The sequence below is a fragment of the Quercus lobata genome, chromosome 2, assembly GCF_001633185.2.
Source record: "Quercus lobata isolate SW786 chromosome 2, ValleyOak3.0 Primary Assembly, whole genome shotgun sequence".
NCBI classification, from domain to species: domain Eukaryota; kingdom Viridiplantae; phylum Streptophyta; class Magnoliopsida; order Fagales; family Fagaceae; genus Quercus; species Quercus lobata.
This window is the reverse complement of record NC_044905.1, coordinates 36941578-36958424: the sequence shown is the minus strand read 5'-3', so window position 1 is coordinate 36958424 and position 16847 is coordinate 36941578. Positions and strand designations below refer to the sequence as shown.

At 41.4% G+C, this 16847-nt stretch overlaps 1 pseudogene; it reads left to right on the top strand.

Moving 5' to 3' along the window:
* The window catches only part of LOC115963860, a 29340-nt pseudogene extending 12493 nt beyond the window's left edge, over window positions 1-16847 (top strand).

Below are 16847 nucleotides of genomic sequence, written 5' to 3'. Positions count from 1 at the left end.
TTCCCTTAGTATTTTCCTTTCTACACAGATTTTTCTGATAGTTTTTTCCTAGAGAATTTCTTCTTTCTTGTGTTTCTTTCTTTTTTTTCCCTGCTGCCTTCTTCACAACCCATCCCCTCCTTTTATAATGGAGTTTTCTGGGCTTCCCGGGGAACCGTTGGTTCCCCTGTTTTGCTCTTTTGCAAACAGAGCATGTCCTGTCCCCATCGTCTCGGTAAGTCCCTTTTTCCGTTTTTTCTCATTCTTTCCTTCTCTCAGTTCTGATTCTTTTGAAAGCTTCTGGTTGGCCATCTTCTTTGGGACGTGCTGAGGTATGCCCTTCTCAGCATCCCCATTTCTGGCGTCTTCCACTTTTCCCTTTTCTTTCCTATTTGGGCGGAATCCTGTTCTGCCATTTTTGAAGGTCGTTTGTTATCATTCTTCTTCCCTGTCCTGGTTCCCCGAGGCCCTTTCTGTCTGTGCCATGAGAGGTCGCTTGCGTTTTGCTTTTATTTCTTGTTTTCTTCTTCTGTCTTCTTTCTATCGATCTGTCCCAGTCTTCCTTTTTCTTTGTGCCTGAAGGGATCCGTGCTTATTGATGGTTCCTGAGGATCCTTGCTTCTTATACTTTGCCGTGGTCCTCTTTTTTGGATGCTTCTTTTTTTCTGGGCTTCAGGATCCTCTGGGCCTTTCTTTTATTCTCTCGTGGGTCTCTCGTATCTATTACTTTGGGCTTAGCTTGAATTTTCCTTTTGGGCTTGACTTGTTCTTTTTTGGGCTTATTTCACTATGACCCTTTTTTTAGACCTCAACACTCTCTTCAATCACTGTCACTTTAGCATGAAAACTTTCCGGCAATGATCGAAGGATCTTCCTTACAATTTTAGAATCCTCCGTTTTCTCCCCCAAATTGAACTTGCTGACAACCACCTCATTTAGCTTCCCATAGAAAGAGTCAAAGGATTCATCCTCACTCATTTTGAGCTCCTCAAACCGAGTGGTCAGCATTTACAACTTGGTGTCTTTCACTTTCTTCGTGCCTTCGTAGGTGGTTTCCAATATCTCCCATGCTTCTTTGGCAACGGTAATGTGAGATATCCTGTGAAATTCATCTGGAGACACACCACAGAAAATAGCATTGAGTGCTTTACTGTTAGCATTAGATGCAGCAAGTGCTGCCTTATCCCATGTGGATTTGGCTTCCTCAGGCCTGGTCCAACCTATCTCAACAGCATCCCAAGCAGATTCATCAACAGAACACAGAAAAGCTCTCATGCGAACCTTCCAAAAAGCATAATTACTACCATCAAAATATGGAGGTGCATTTAGGGATTGAGACCGATTCATCTCAAAAGGGAGTCAAGGATCACACAATGGTAATGAAACCAATAATAGTGTACCCGCTCTGATACCAATTGAAATTTCAAATATGTGTATAAACACCCTTGAACGTTTAGACCCCCAAATTACAACTTAACCAATTCAAGCATTATGTCAAACAACTAGTGTGCGGAAACTTAACATAAGCTATAATATGGAATTGGAAAAACTAGCTAAGCCAAATTAAAATCTCAACCCACAGCAAATAATAAAAGGCAAAGATAAAAGGGAAGGAAGATGCAAACACAAAGACAACAAGCGATGTGTTATCGAAGAGGAAACCGAAGCCCTCGGCGTAAAACCTCTCCGCCGCCCTCCAAGCAGTAAACAATCCACTAGAAAATATAGTTGGGATACAAGGACAGCAATAGACCCTCCAAGCCTAATCTACCTAGTGCACCTAAGCCCTCCAAGCTTCTTGCTCCAACGAGGTTGCGCCGAACCTTTTTCTTTTCTAGCTTCCCGAATTCCGCTACTAGACCGTAGCATCAACCAATGAAGATTGGTTCCTTCCTAACTGCTTCCCAGAAATCCAAACAGCTCTTCTCACAATGATGAATATGGTGAGAATAAGGTTTGGTAAAATGCCTCTCAAAGATTTGACAATGGAGAGGAAGAGAGTTGAGGAATTTGAAGAGACTCTAATGTATAGATTGTGGGTGAATCAATCTTGTTTTTCTTTAGGGTTTCTTTCTCAAAATTCTCTCTGGAAGCTCTCTTACATTCGTGGGTAAAAGGGGTATTTATACTGGAGTGAAAGAGGAATATGAAACGTCAGGTTTTACAAAACAAGGGTGGCTCGGGGCTTGACCTCGCGACTTGACTAAGTCGCGAGATCCAGTTACGAGATAACCGTATGGCCAGTTGTCCTGTAGTGCTCCAGCTAGCATGACTGTTCACCTTCCGGCATGCTTGGCACGTATGCTGCGTCTGGTGGCTTGCAGCCGCGAGTCACCCGCGAGGCCAAGCCGCGAGTCTCTGTTTTCTTGCACACTCTTGAGCAAACTTCACTCTATCTCACTCACTACCCTTACAACAAGCCCACCTAAATACAGGGTTACTAAATGCTGAAATACAAACAAATTTGGTACGGAATAAAGCCAATTAGATGGTTGAATAAATTCAACCTTACAGAACTTATTAATCTCCCGCCAGTAAATAAATTTAAAATTTCAATCATAAGTTTTTAGTTTTTGGTTGCTTCACTCAATAGATAGTGTTTATTTTAGTTGTATAGTCATTGACTAATACGATTGATTTGATTTAATTGATAATTTTGCACCTAAAAAAAATAAAATTTAAATTAATTAAATATTTAAAGTTAAATAAATCTTTTATTTATATTCAAAATGTAAGAATAGGCCCCACTTAAAGTAGTCACCTTAGGCCACAATGCCTTGAACCGGCCCTGTTTCTCACCATGAGTACTTGAATTCACGTCTCACTAATAGGTGGGGTGAGGCAAATCTAAGTACGGGATTTAAAACACTCTTGTATCTAGCCCACGTGGGGATGCACACATAGCGTTGTAAGAGACGCCACCTTCTCTCTCTCAACATTTTTTTTCCTTTAAAAAAAAGGGAAAAAAGACATATACACAAACTCATGTTTGTGCAGTAGCCATTCCAAATGACAAAAAAAAATAGTGTCCATGTACAGAACACGTCTATATATGCATCAAATAAATAATTTTAACAAAATGTTTTCAGTTTTAACAAGTAACAAGACATCAAATGCTAAAGGACAAACATAATGGCTAGAAATTATGTTTTCTACTAGAGTATTATCAACCAAGAAACTCATGGTCAGATGGTCCAGAATACATTACACAATGTCCAATAGAACCATAATCAATCTTCACTTATGAAATCATATTTTCAAACGAGGAAAGAACTCTTTGGTGGCATGCCAAATTGCCAATAGTGATTGGACACGAGCTGGTGTGCATGGTGCCATTGTTGTTTTGCCTAGCTAATAATGAGACCGGTTATCCATTTCCCCAGCCTAATGGAGAAAGAAATTCTCGTGTTAGGTATATAATATGATCTAAATCAGGGACAAACCCAGGTAGGGGCCTAAGGGGGGGCCAAGACCCCCCTGGGCCCCAAAAAAAATAAAAAAAGACTTGAGCCCCCCTTACTTTGTAGCTTAGCCCCCCTCCAAAAATCATGAACCATCCCTATCCTAGCCGGCTAGCCCAGGAGGCAGGAGCCCATGTAAAAAAAAAAAAAAAAAAAAAAACCAACAATCCAAAACCAAATGGAAAATCTGAAAAACGAAGGAAAAAAAGAAAAGAAAATAAAGTGAGAGGCAAGAGACTTAGAGAGTATTCAGAGTAAAGACCCATCTCGACGATCTCGCTGCCCACATCGCCACGTCGCCACCACGCGAGAGAGATCCATCTCACTGCCCATGCTGCCATCATGCAAGACCCATCTCACAAACCCGTCCCTCTCAGTTGTCACATACCCAAACAGGAAACGGCCACACCAACACCACCACACGAGACCTATCTTGCCATCAGTTACTTGATTTGCCCAGCCCAGCTTCGTTACTCCAGCCTTCACAGTTCACAAGTATTTAATCTATCATTTCCTTCAAAACATTATATAATGTTTGTGAATCTCATAATCTAACAATCTGTGCTTGTGGACTTATGGTGTTTGTGTTTATACTAATTTTGGTGATCCGTGATTGTGAATTGAATCTGTGCCTGATTGCTTGTGGTGTTTTTTTTTTTTTGGCTTTTTGGCTTTGTGACTCTCTGTCACTCTGTGTTTGTGACTCTCTCTCTTATGTTATAGAGAGAGAGAGAGAGAGAGAGAGAGAGAGTAGAGTTTGTAGAGATTAGAGAATATATTAGTGTAGTGTTTGACTGTTTGTTGACTGGTAGTATGGCAATAATAGGGACAAGTGACAGAAAAAAAAATGGTAAAGTTAGGAAAAGTTTTTGTTGGTAGTGCAGAATAAATTCATAGTGTTGGTAGGGGGATTGGGTGAGTGTCAAAAATATGGAGACAAGACAAAGACAAAGAGATAAATAAAGGTAGCAACACAAAGACAAAAGACAAAAACAAATCATATAATATAGTAAATTGTCACACAAATTTAAGAAAATAACAGTGATTCACTTGCGCCTATTATTAACTCATAATGCTAAATAAGATAAATTTATAAATTGAAAAGAAGTGAGAACTACTAAATTTATAATTAAATGCATCATGCATATTACCTAGATTCTAGTATTTGTCTTGGTTGATAGTTTATTAATACTATATAGATGCGTATTTGAATTTTTTTTTTTTTCGCTTATCTCCGCCCCCAGTTTGAAATCCTGGGTCCGTCCCTGATCTATACATTCTTATTGCTCCAAAAATTTATCAAACTTAGAAACTAAACATCACTAACTGTCACTGTTTTTTGCTCTCATGTAATTCAAAAATCTGTAATTCAACGAGTTTAAATATATCTTTGTTTTTTAATACAAATAAACTGCATAAGTTCGACTAGCGAATCCCCCTTTGATATAAACCTTATATGATTGTTATTTATGGTGCAATGACAACAAAGGTATTTAGACTGTGGCTAACCTTGATGTATTAGAATATATAAAGATATAAATGTAATCATTCATTGTCTTGTACTTATAGGATCTTGGTACGTATGTGGGTGACGCAAATCAGGAAGTTGCTGAGGATCTTCAGACTGGTTCCGACACTCCTCAATCTGCTTACATTATCAATGGCCAACCGGGAGATTTTTGTGAATGCTCTGGCGGTACGTAGACACACACGTTGAACGAGGAAAGAGGCAAAAAACCTCAAACCATGTAAGGGAATAAGTATATTGAACATCATTCCTAACTACAATCATTACTCTTGTGTTGCATAAAATACATATCGGTGGCAAGTATATTATGGCAAAACCTATCTTCTTCGTTTAGTCAATTAATGCACTCATGAACGCAGACTTTATTTTGCAATTGCTTAATATAACCTCACCGTGGTGGGTGGGATTGGGTGGATCATATGTAAAATCCGTAGTCACTGATCTTGTGATGATAACTTAGGACAAAAATATGGAACTTTTTTTTTTTTTTTTTTTTAGAGTTTTAACCTATGACGTCTATTTCTGATGATGCTCTTTATCATTAGACCAAGACACTAATCAGTTTTTGGTGCAGGCGAGAATTGAACCCCAGATCTCTTATTCAACTATCAGAGACTTTACCAATTGAGCTAACTAGAACTTACAAAACTATGGATATTTTGGTCACAGAAAACCAGCCTCTTGGTCGCTATTATGTGACTGCAAGATAATATGATAGTGTTAGGCCTGATGATAAGACTAATGAGTCCAGGAAAATCAATTGGTCATCCACCTTGATAGATGACATTAAGGCACAAGCAAGCTATCAAAGAAAGATAAGTATTAGCTCAAGCACATTCAATTTGTTCAATGGTGACCATTACTCAAAGGCCTTAAACTCCCATCAAGACGATGGACATTACACTCGAGGTAATAATCACCTCTCATTATGTACAACAGCTACCCAAGTCACTTATAAAAGGGAAAATCTACCTCACTTGCTAAGGTACGAGAAAAAAGACTACAAAACACCATGCATATACAAAATATATAAGCTGATATTGACTTAAGCATCGAAAACTCCCCTACCGAGCACAACCTGGTGGTCTCTTTGATCAACTCTCTTTTTTCTTGTTGATCTTAAAGGATCGTCAAATGCTCCAGATTTGGACGAGTGACCCACCTGATGATTTTTGGTTTCATCATCGACTATGACAAAACAAATGTCACGGCAATTCTTGAATATAGAGGCAACTGCACTCCCTCAACAAATCCAATCTTTCCTAGCACCCTTCCAACCTAATTGGATTCCACTCCTGCATTGAACTTCACAAGTCGTCTTAGGAGCTTAGTGAACCAAGACCACCCGGTTAATGTCCTAAAAAACATTACTACCAGAATGTTCATAACAGCTTCTATGAATAGCATTACCATCGATTATGAGGGAAATACTAGAACTGGTATTGCTTCTAGCTTAAACAACATCAGTTGGGTTAACCCCTCCACAGATGTACTAATTGCCTACTATAGGTATGGGAAAATCTTTTACACACTCCCTTTGAAATCATGAAAACACTATTTTAATTAAAATGGTAAAATCGTGTTTTATTTTAGCCCATGTGACAATTTGTATACGGTGAGTGTACAATAGCAAGAATGTAATAATCATTACTGTAGAGGCATTACATTTTCTAGTTTATATATAGTCATATTACAAAGTAAAATAACATCAAGCTACATAGTTATGTGAGCAAAACTAGTTAACCCACTAAACATTATGCTTATGTACAAAAACACGGCTGTGAAACCAGTTTTTTGTAGTGTATAGTTGAAATGATATTATACCAAAACCTTTTTACCACAAGAACATGAGTGGGATTTACAACTCAGATTTTCCAGACTATTCAACTCCTTATAACTTCACGGCAGATGAATTTCTCGATAATATCACAGCGCCACTCCAAGGGACCAAGAAGGTACTTAATTATAATGAAGTGGTGGAGATAGTGTTCCAAGGTACTGATGTTTTAGATGCATCGGAGGATCATCCAATGCACCTACATGGATATACCTTTTATGTCATTGGCTCAGGTCATGGAAATTTTGATAATGTGACTGACCCAAAAGGCTACAATTTGGTTGATCTGCCTAAGATGAATATCGTTTCAGCACCTAAGAAAGGATGGGCTGCCCTTAGATTCGAATCAAACAATTCTGCTATGTCAATCTTGTTAAATGCTAGCTATTGCACATTCCGTATACACTATCTTTAAAATAGTAAATTGTGAAATAATGTGATAGTCATGTTTTGAAAACACAATTTCAGTTAAAATTGCAATAGTGAGTGTAAGGTAATTGATAAGGGTGTTCTTGCAAAATAAATTCGTCACACAAGGAAGCCAACAGTTCCTACGGGCCCGACAGCTTCATGTGCATAAACGGAATGGAGAAAGCGATGGCAACATAAACTGACGACCTCGCCACAATACCTAATAGGCGTCTCCATAGGCCGACGGGAATTCTTGAACGAAGCAAATGACTGACAGATGTGGAGAGGCCGATGGGGTTAAAGAGGCCGACGGGTCCAGCCTAGCTTAAACTTGACCCCCACGGATATCTATGTAAGGAAATATCTTGTATCTCATGATCAACCCTAATCAAATGAATCCCTACAAGGAAAGGATCCCGCAAAGTACGTGTATTAATGAGGATCTTCCCTACAAGGTAAGATCTTCTCCACCAAGAAACGAAGGTCAACTCTACACTACTATAAAAACCCCAAAGCCCTCACAAATCAAGGTACGCATAATTTTCCCAGCTCTGGCACTCTAGAGTTGTAGAAATTCTCTCTAACTTAACATTCAGAGGGTATTTTGGCCGGTACCACACTGGTCCTCTCTGCAAGGTCTTCTTTATTTCTGTTTCGCAGGTTCTATCTAGACCACATGAGGATTGTGCAGCGCACTGACGATTTTTGGCATCATCAGTTGGCATCGTCTGTGGGAAAGACTCTAGTAGTAAAAGCCACACTACCACTTCCCTAACAAAGAGTTGTATGATACTCACTCGCTTGATGGCAACCAACAACCACCAAGGAGATGAACTACGCACTACTGCCCTCAAAAGACAGGTACAGACTCTAGTCGAGGCTGTGGAATGCCTTACTAAGCAAAACCACGACCTGGAGAAACAGCTACGCCAAAGGGATGCTAGGCCTAACAATCACGGAGAGGAGCAAGAAGGCACCAGCGTTGAAATGAAGGACCGAGAAGGACTAGAAGGCAGCAATGCCCCGAGCAGACAAGAGGGACAAGACACCAAACTTCCATCCGTCATAGATAACCACCGCATATGGTTGTAGAGATGCAAATGATGAAGGAGATGATGGACTTCATGATGAATGCTCTTAGGGGATGGGTGTCGAACGACCTCGACAGACTCGCCCTTTATTGCACCCATCACTTCATTCCCCCTTCCACCAAAGTTTCGTATGCCGTAGATAGAAGCCTATGACGGGTCTAAGGATCCCCTAGATCACCTTGAGTCATTCAAAACCCTCATGCACTTACAAGTTGTTGCGGATGAGATCATGTGCCAAGCTTTCCCAACTACTCTGAAGGGTCCCGCAGGGGTATGGTTCAGCAGGTTGGTGCCTAACTCCATCAGTACCTTCAAGAAGCTAAGTGCGCAGTTTGCGTCGCACTTTATCGAGGGGCACAAGTATAAGAAGTCCATAGCATGCCTGATGAGTATCAAGCAACGGGAGGACGAGACACTAAGGTCTTACATAACACGTTTCAACAAAGCAGCCCTGTCAATAGACGAAGCTAATTACAAGATACTTGTCACTGCTTCACCAATGGATTACGGAAGGGGAAGTTTTTGTTCTCTTTGTACAAAAACAAGCCAAAGACCATGTCAAATGTGCTTTATTGAGCCACTAAGTGCATGAACGCGAAGGATGCGTTACTGACCCGAGAGGAAAAACCCAAGAAAAGGGAAAGGCAAGAAGATGCATGGCAAGACAAGAGATGGAAGACGACTAGAACTAGAGACCAACAGGAAGAAGTCCTTCAAATGGACGGTCGAGTGTCAACAAGCATTCGACGACCTAAAAGCATACCTCTCTTCCCCACCATTGTTGAGTCCTTCCAAACCTGGGGAGGAGCTATTTCTTTACCTGGCCGTCTCCCCAACTGCTGTCAGTGCAGCCTTGGTCAAAGAAGAAGACAGGATATAGAAGCTCATGTACTACACTAGCCGAGCACTTCGAAGAGCAGAAGAGAAGTACCCCCCAATGGAAAAGCTAGCCTTCGCCTTAGTGACTGCAACTCGCAAGCTTAAACCATATTTTCAGGCCCACACTGTGGTCGTTCTAACGGACAAGCCTTTATGGAGGCTGATGAGTAATCCTAAAGCCGCTAGACGGATAATGCTATGGGCAATTGAATTAAGCGAATTCAACGTACAATACCGTCTGCGCACCACCATCATTGTGAAATTCACCAATATGGAAGGCCGGGGGGCAGGAAAGCATCCTCAATGAAGTATCCACATGGACGGATCGTCCAACAAACGGGCTGGCAGAGCGGTAATAGTACTTTACTCTCTAGAAAGGGATGAAATCGAGTGCATGGTTCATCTCGATTTTCCTACGACCAACAATAAGGCGGAGTACGAGGCATTAGTGACAGGACTGGATCTCGCCTAAGCAGCAGGGGCCACAAGTATAGTTGTTTATTGTGACGATAACTACAAATGCAAAGGCGAATTGATGAAGAAATACCTGGAGCAAGTAAAGAAATGGGTGGGCAACTTTCAGACCAAGTTTGTTCAAATCCCAAGGGAAGAGAACGAGCAAGCCGACCATCTTGCCAAAGCCGCATTAATAGAACACATGCTCATCCCCAGTAAGGTACTTTCTTTTGTTCAGCTTTCACCTTTAATAGATGGCGTCAACATGTAGGAAATAGGCTCGAAAAGCAACTGGACAACACCAATAGTTTCATACTTGAAAGACGGTACACTACCTGACAGTAAGGCAGCCGCAAGAAAGCTGAAGGTTCAAGCGGCACAATTCGTCCTAATAAAGGATGTCTTGTACAAAAGAGGCTTCTCCCGATCGTACATTAAATGCTTAAGCCCTGATGAAGCGAATTATGTCATGAGGGAAGTTCATGAAGGGATCTGCGAGAACCATTCGAGGTCACAGTCACTAGTGCAAAGCTGATTCGGGTAGGATACTACTAGCTTACCATGCAGAAGGATGCCCAAGTCTATGTCAAAACTTGCAACAAGTGTCAGAGGTTCAATAACATCATCAAACAGCCAACAGAAGAGCTCACTCCGATGACGGCCCTATGGCCTTTTGCTTAATGGGGGTTGGACATGATGGACCCATTCCCAACAGCAATAAGGCAACTATAGTTCCTAGTGGTCAGCATAGATTACTTTACCAAATGGGTGGAAGCTGAAGCCCTGGCCACCATCACGGAGAAAAATGTACGAAGCTTCGTCTGGAGAAACATCATCTGTAGGTATGGGATTCCTAGAGTCTTGGTCTTGGTCTTGGTCTCGAACAATGAAAAGTAGTTCGACAACGAAACATTCAGAAATTTTTGCTCACAATTGGGGATCAAGAATCACTACTCCTCACCCGCCCACCCTCAAGCCAATGGACAAGTTAAGGTCACAAACTGATCCTTACTCAAAATCATCAAGACTCAGCTCGAGGGGGCAAAGGGTATAAGGTCGGACGAGCTGCCAAGTGTACTGTGGGCATCAATGTTTTAAAAACCGAACCGGACCAGTCGGTTCAACCGGGAACCGGATCTTAATCCGGTCTGGTTACTAGTTAAAACCGGAAATGAAAGAAAAACTGGATGAACAGTGAAAACCGTCGGTTCAACCGGCATAACCGGAAACTAATGCGGTTAAATCGGTTTTAGCATCTCTTCATAAATACTTCAGCTGTTAACCCAAAAAAAAATAATAATTAATTAAAAAGAGAGATCTTGTTTCAGATTTAAGAAGAGAGATTTTGATTTTGAAAATGCTCTCTTAAGTATGAAGTTGTGAAGCCTAAAACACTCACAGTGAACCAAAAACATCAGATTTACTTTACTTACCTTTTGCTCAAAAGAAAATAAAAAAAATATCAGATTTATTATATTGTGTTGAGAAAGAACCAAAGAAGCCCAAAGATAAGCAGATTTGTAATGATCTGTCTGCTTCAGTTGAGGCTTATTTTTTGCTGCTCTTGCGTCTTGCCTATCTGCTTCAACTGAGGCTTATTTTTTGCTGCTTTTGCCTCTTGTAGTGCACATATTCACGAGAGAGAGAGAGAGTATTGAAGAAAGAGATGAAAAGCAAAAAGTAAGATGGGAACTATTGTTGTCTGTTGTACCAAAACGTGTGGATGTGATTTCAAAATGTGTGGTTGTTAGGAATCTTGGGATATGTAGAATCAAGAATGTGTGGAGGGGAAAAAATATCAAATGGGCAATGATATTGTTACTCATGGTGCACTTACTTTTTGTTATTTGAAAGGTTAAAAAATATCTACAATATTTTATAGTAGGCTTGTAGGCTGTGGGTGCTTGTATATGTTTTTGTTTTGGTTGAATTGTGTTCAGTGGTGTCTAAAAGTTGATAAGCCAAAGTTTAATATTTTACTATTGTTTAATTTTTTAGTTAAAATGATTAGTTATAAATTTTTTTTTTTTTTTATAATTATGAATTTTATAATTATTTATGACGTCACCGGTTTGACCATCAGTTGAACCCCGGTCCGACCAGAAAACCGGTAACCAGTCCATTTTTCGGTTCTTTCACCGTACCGGTTTTTAAAACCATGGTGGGCATACAGGACGACGACCAGAACACCTACAGGAGAAACACCCTTTCAGCTAGCATACAGGAGCAAGGCCGTTATTCCCACTGAGGTCGAACTCACAAGCTACAAGGTGGAGAACCATGATGAGAGTAGGAACGACGAAGCCATGCGCCTACAGCTAGACCTAGTAGACGAGGTCAGAGTAATAGCCGAACAAAGGTTAGCACGATACCAGGACCTTATGGCCAAGCACTTCAATTCTAGAGTCAGACACATGGACTTTCAAGTTGGAGATCTTGTCTTGAGGAAGGTGACGGGAGCTACAAGAGATCCTTCCCAAGGGAAGCTAGGACCATATTGGAAAGGACCAAACAGAATCACTTTGTGGCAGAGGAAAGGCACCTATCACCTGGAGACACTCGACAAACAAAAGTTGCACCATCCATGGAACACCGAGCACCTAAAGAAATACTACCAGTAGACGACGGCATGCAGACCACTCCTCATTTCCAATTTATTTCATTCTAGTTGTATTTATTATCTATAGTACTTTTTAGCCCAAAGGGTAGCCTTTTTTTTTTTTAGAACAATTTTTGGCTTATGCACGTGTTTATCATAATAAGAGGAGTTATTCAGATATATCATGCGCATATATACGACTGTACAAAACCACATCTACAACCAAGTCCCTAAGTGGATAGGTGCATCCAAGGGATGCCTTGCAATTTGTTAAAGTCCATTAGTGGATGGGTGCATCTAAGGGATGCCTTGCAATTTATTAAAATCCATTAGTGGATAGACACATCCGAAGGAATTGCTTAAAAATTTATTAAAGTCCATTAGTGGACGGGTGCATCTAAGGGATGCCTTGCAATTTATTAAAGTCCATTAGTGGATGAATACATCCCAAGGGATGGCTTAAAAATTTATACAAGTCCATAAGTGGATAGACACGTCCTTAAAGTGGACGAACACACCCTTAAGCGGACGAACATATCCATGTACAACTTAAAATTCTACCAGTCCGTTAGGTGGACGGACCGCTTGCCTCAAAAGTCTACTTAGATCAACTTATAAAGTGGACGGATGACAGTCACCTTGAAATATTCTTATTAAAATTGACGGGCTAAAATACAATAACCAACGGCTCCCTAGTCAATATTCTAAGTCCTACAGGGTGGACGAATGATCCAGGATACTGATGGATACCTGGTCTTACAAATTTTACTTAGCCCAACTTGCGGGGTGGACGGATAGAGTAAAATATCAACAGTACCAATACAATAGAGGCATACATGATTACAATGAAGACAAAATATAACAAAGTATAGGCAACAGATAGAAGATTGTAAATGTAACCCCAACGAGTAATTGTCTTTACATGAAAAATCCCAAAAAGAGAGGGCCTTAATTACTATCTTACAAATGATTTCACAAAATACTTAAATACAAAAAAGAAAGAAAAATCAAGACGGAAGGGCATCAGGTACAGTAGGATTCACTGTGGGCAAACCATCGGCAGTAGTAGGGTTCTCAGTGGGCGGACCGTCAGGACCACCATGAGCAGGTTGGGCAATGACCACGCCGTCAATCTCTACCTCTTGCTCAACTGTATGAGTGGAGTCAACGGTCTCATCGCTGACGGTGTCCTCTCCTCCAGGCGTCAGCGGGACGATGGTGTCTATTGCGATCTGGGACAAGTCAAGGTTGAGGTGAGCAGCTCTCACCTGCTTTAAGTAATCCTTGAACCCTTCATCGTAATAGATGCCACACGCATCAAAGAAGGGCTAGGAAATGCAAAACTCCAAAACAGCATCGGCTCTGGCCTTTTACATCTGTTCACGAAGAGAGGCCAATTTCGTTGCCAAATTGGTCTTCTCCTTCTCCACTCCTCGAGCCGACAAGTCTTTTCCGCAAGCACTTTAGTTTCAGCCATCAGCTCCTGGTTAAAGGTACAGACGGCCTCCGAGTATTGAGCTTGCTCCTTATTTTCAATCTCCTGGCGCTTGTGAAATCGTCGGATCATCCCCTCGCTGGCCACGTACCTATCTTGAAGGGCCTTCATGTGCACCAATGCTTGAGACAAAGCATGACGGTTAAAATCAAAAGAATAATTAAAGTGCAACATAAGCGACGGGAACATACCCTTGACAAGTTGTAGAGGCCAGAAGCCCCCAAGTCCTCCGAAGTATGCCCCCCACACAGATCCAAGTCCATCTCCTTGATAATCGAAGTGACCATCTCGACGGCATAATCTTTGTGAGTAACAAGCCTCTGGATGGGGTCAAGATCAACAAGCCCTTTCCCCGTCATTAGACCTTTCCCAGATCCATGAGGAGGGGGAAGGGGTGACGGAGCCTTCTGCTGTTGCTCCCCAATCAGTGGACCCATCTCTTTCTTCGATGAAGGGTCATATTTGGCATTGTGTTTTCCCTTAAGTGTGGCTTTAGAGCCCACATTAGGAGCTGATCTCAATGCCTACTCCTGCTACTTACAAGTGGCAGCTACCTTCCTCACCAAAGCTCTTTGCTTACCTATGTCCATCTCTGAAAAAGCAATAAGGTGAGTTATGTGGACAGAAGGAGTAAAAATAGAAGTAGACGAAAAAAGGGACTTACGATGACAGGAAGAAGCATGCAATCGTCGAGCTTCGGAAGTTAGCTCTGGACCACCACAATAAGTGTAAAGGGTGTCGAGGGTGACCAAATCCTTCCACTTCCTTTGTTCTAAAGGGATCAGCCAAACCCTCTTAAGGAAATTCTCCTGTTCGTCAGTTATCTCGAGACGAACCTGAGCTGAAAAACCAAAAAAGCAGAAGGTTAGGTACACAATTTAGGCTGACAAGGCGACAGCGACATAAAAGGGACATCGACGACTCACCAAACTCCTTAACTATACCCCAAGTATTGTCAAACCCGTCAAGCATGCCATCCCACTCTTCAATCCTGCACACCCATTCCATCCCCTTAACGAAAAAATACATATTCTTCCAATTTCTATTGGAGTATGGCATGTTGGACACTAATCTAAGTGACAACTTTCTAGCCAAAAAATGGTAAATGTCTTTTGACGAAGTGAGTTACTGGGTCAAGTGTAAGCCAACGGTTTCCTTCGCTTAGTTGACCCCATATCACCTCGGCACTTATAAAGATCCTCTAGGCGTTTGGGGCGATCTGGCTAATGAATAGGCCAAGGAAATTGGCAAGCTGACGATGCAGCGCCGTTAACGATAATCTCAACCCAGCAACAAACATGGCGTCATACATTCCCACATCTTCCATCTTCCCTGAATAATATTTCTCAAACTTTCCTGGCAGACAGAGGGGAATGTTGTCTAGAATTTGGTGACACGAAGGGTGTTAAAAACTTTCCTAGTCATGGTCGGGTAAAAGTCGTTTACCGTCCATATACTTGGTAAAATGAAGGGCCTAGTTCCACTACTGTTAACTCGGCTTACTGACCCTTCATCATATTATTCACTCCCCCCATCACTCTCATTTCCCTAGTCATCATATCCTCCCTCCTCATCATCTCCTTCCTCCCCTTTAACATCCCCTTCCTCCTCATCGCAGCCTTCTTCCTCCTCAATAGGAGAATGGGTGAATGGTTCCCTTGCTAAGGACCAGAATAAATCCTCCTCGAGCTTATGTTCTGATGGATAGACCTTGTCATAGCCCGTGCCTTCACAAACTGACGATGACTGTTCACTCGTCACTTCTCTACCACCTGACATCTATTCACCTACAAGCGACGAAGGTATTCTAGGAACCTATTTGACTAGTCTCTAAACAAGCGACAACAAACAAGAAGGTAGATAAAAATAGATGACAAGGCGAAGAAACTTATTGTATGACGATTGTACGAAAAGTGACAGTTGTACGAAAATGACGGCGCGACATGGCAGCTCTGATCTCCCAAGCTCTCAGATAATGAAAAGCAAATTAGAAAAGAATGACTGAAGAACATGGAACTATTTATAGAGAGAAGGAGCGCGGTATATGAAGCGACGCTCATGATTGGAAACGAGGCCAACCAGCAAGCACCACATGTCACCTCGCTTATTAACCCAGAGCTACCTATGCCATTTAATGACACAAGCTCCTATAAAACCTATTAATGGTCATAAATGCTCGTATACTCCGCGGCTTGTCAGCCAAAGCCGACGGGACCACGAAGTAGGGGGTAGTTGATAAGGGTGTTCTTGCAAAATAAATTCGTCACACAAGGAAGCTGACGATTCCTACGGGCTCGACAGCTTCATGTGCATAAACGAAATGGAGAAAGCGACGACATCATAAACCAACGACCTCACCACAATAATTGACAGGTGTCTCCATAGGCCGACGGGAATTCTTGAACAAAGCAGGTGATTGATAGATGTGGAGAGGTTAACGAGTCCAACCTGACTTAAACTTGACCCCCACAGATATCTATGTAAGGGAATATCTTGTATCTCTCAGTCAACCCTAATCAAAGGAATCCCTACAAGGAAAGGATCCCGCAAAATACGTGTATTAATGAGGATCTTCCCTACAAGGAAAGATCTTCTCCACCAAGAAACGAATGTCAACTCTACACTACTATAAAAACCCCAAAGTCCTCACAAATCAAGGTACGCGTAATTTTCCCAGCTTTGGCACTCTAGAGTTGTAAAAATTCTCTCTAACTTAAACTTTAGAGGGTATTTGGCCGGTACCACACCGATACTCTCTGCAAGGTCTTCCTTATTTCTGTTTCGCAAGTTCTATCTAGAGCACGTGAGGACTGTGCAGCTCACTGACGATTTTTGGCATCATCAGTAATCATTTTTCTACTTTTATTTTGTGGAGTTATATCTTTAACACACTAAAAGCTTCTCCCATCTTTTTTTAAGTATACTAACTTTGATTTATAAAATGGATTAATTCTTGTAGGAGTTTGGCAATGGCATTGTCATTTTGATTGACATCTAAGCTAGGGTATGGACACTGTATTTGTAGTGAAAAATGGCTTCACCCCTGAGACAAGTATCTGCAAACCCCCTCCTTACTTGCCTCCATGCAAGAGTTCTACCATTAGGCTCTAA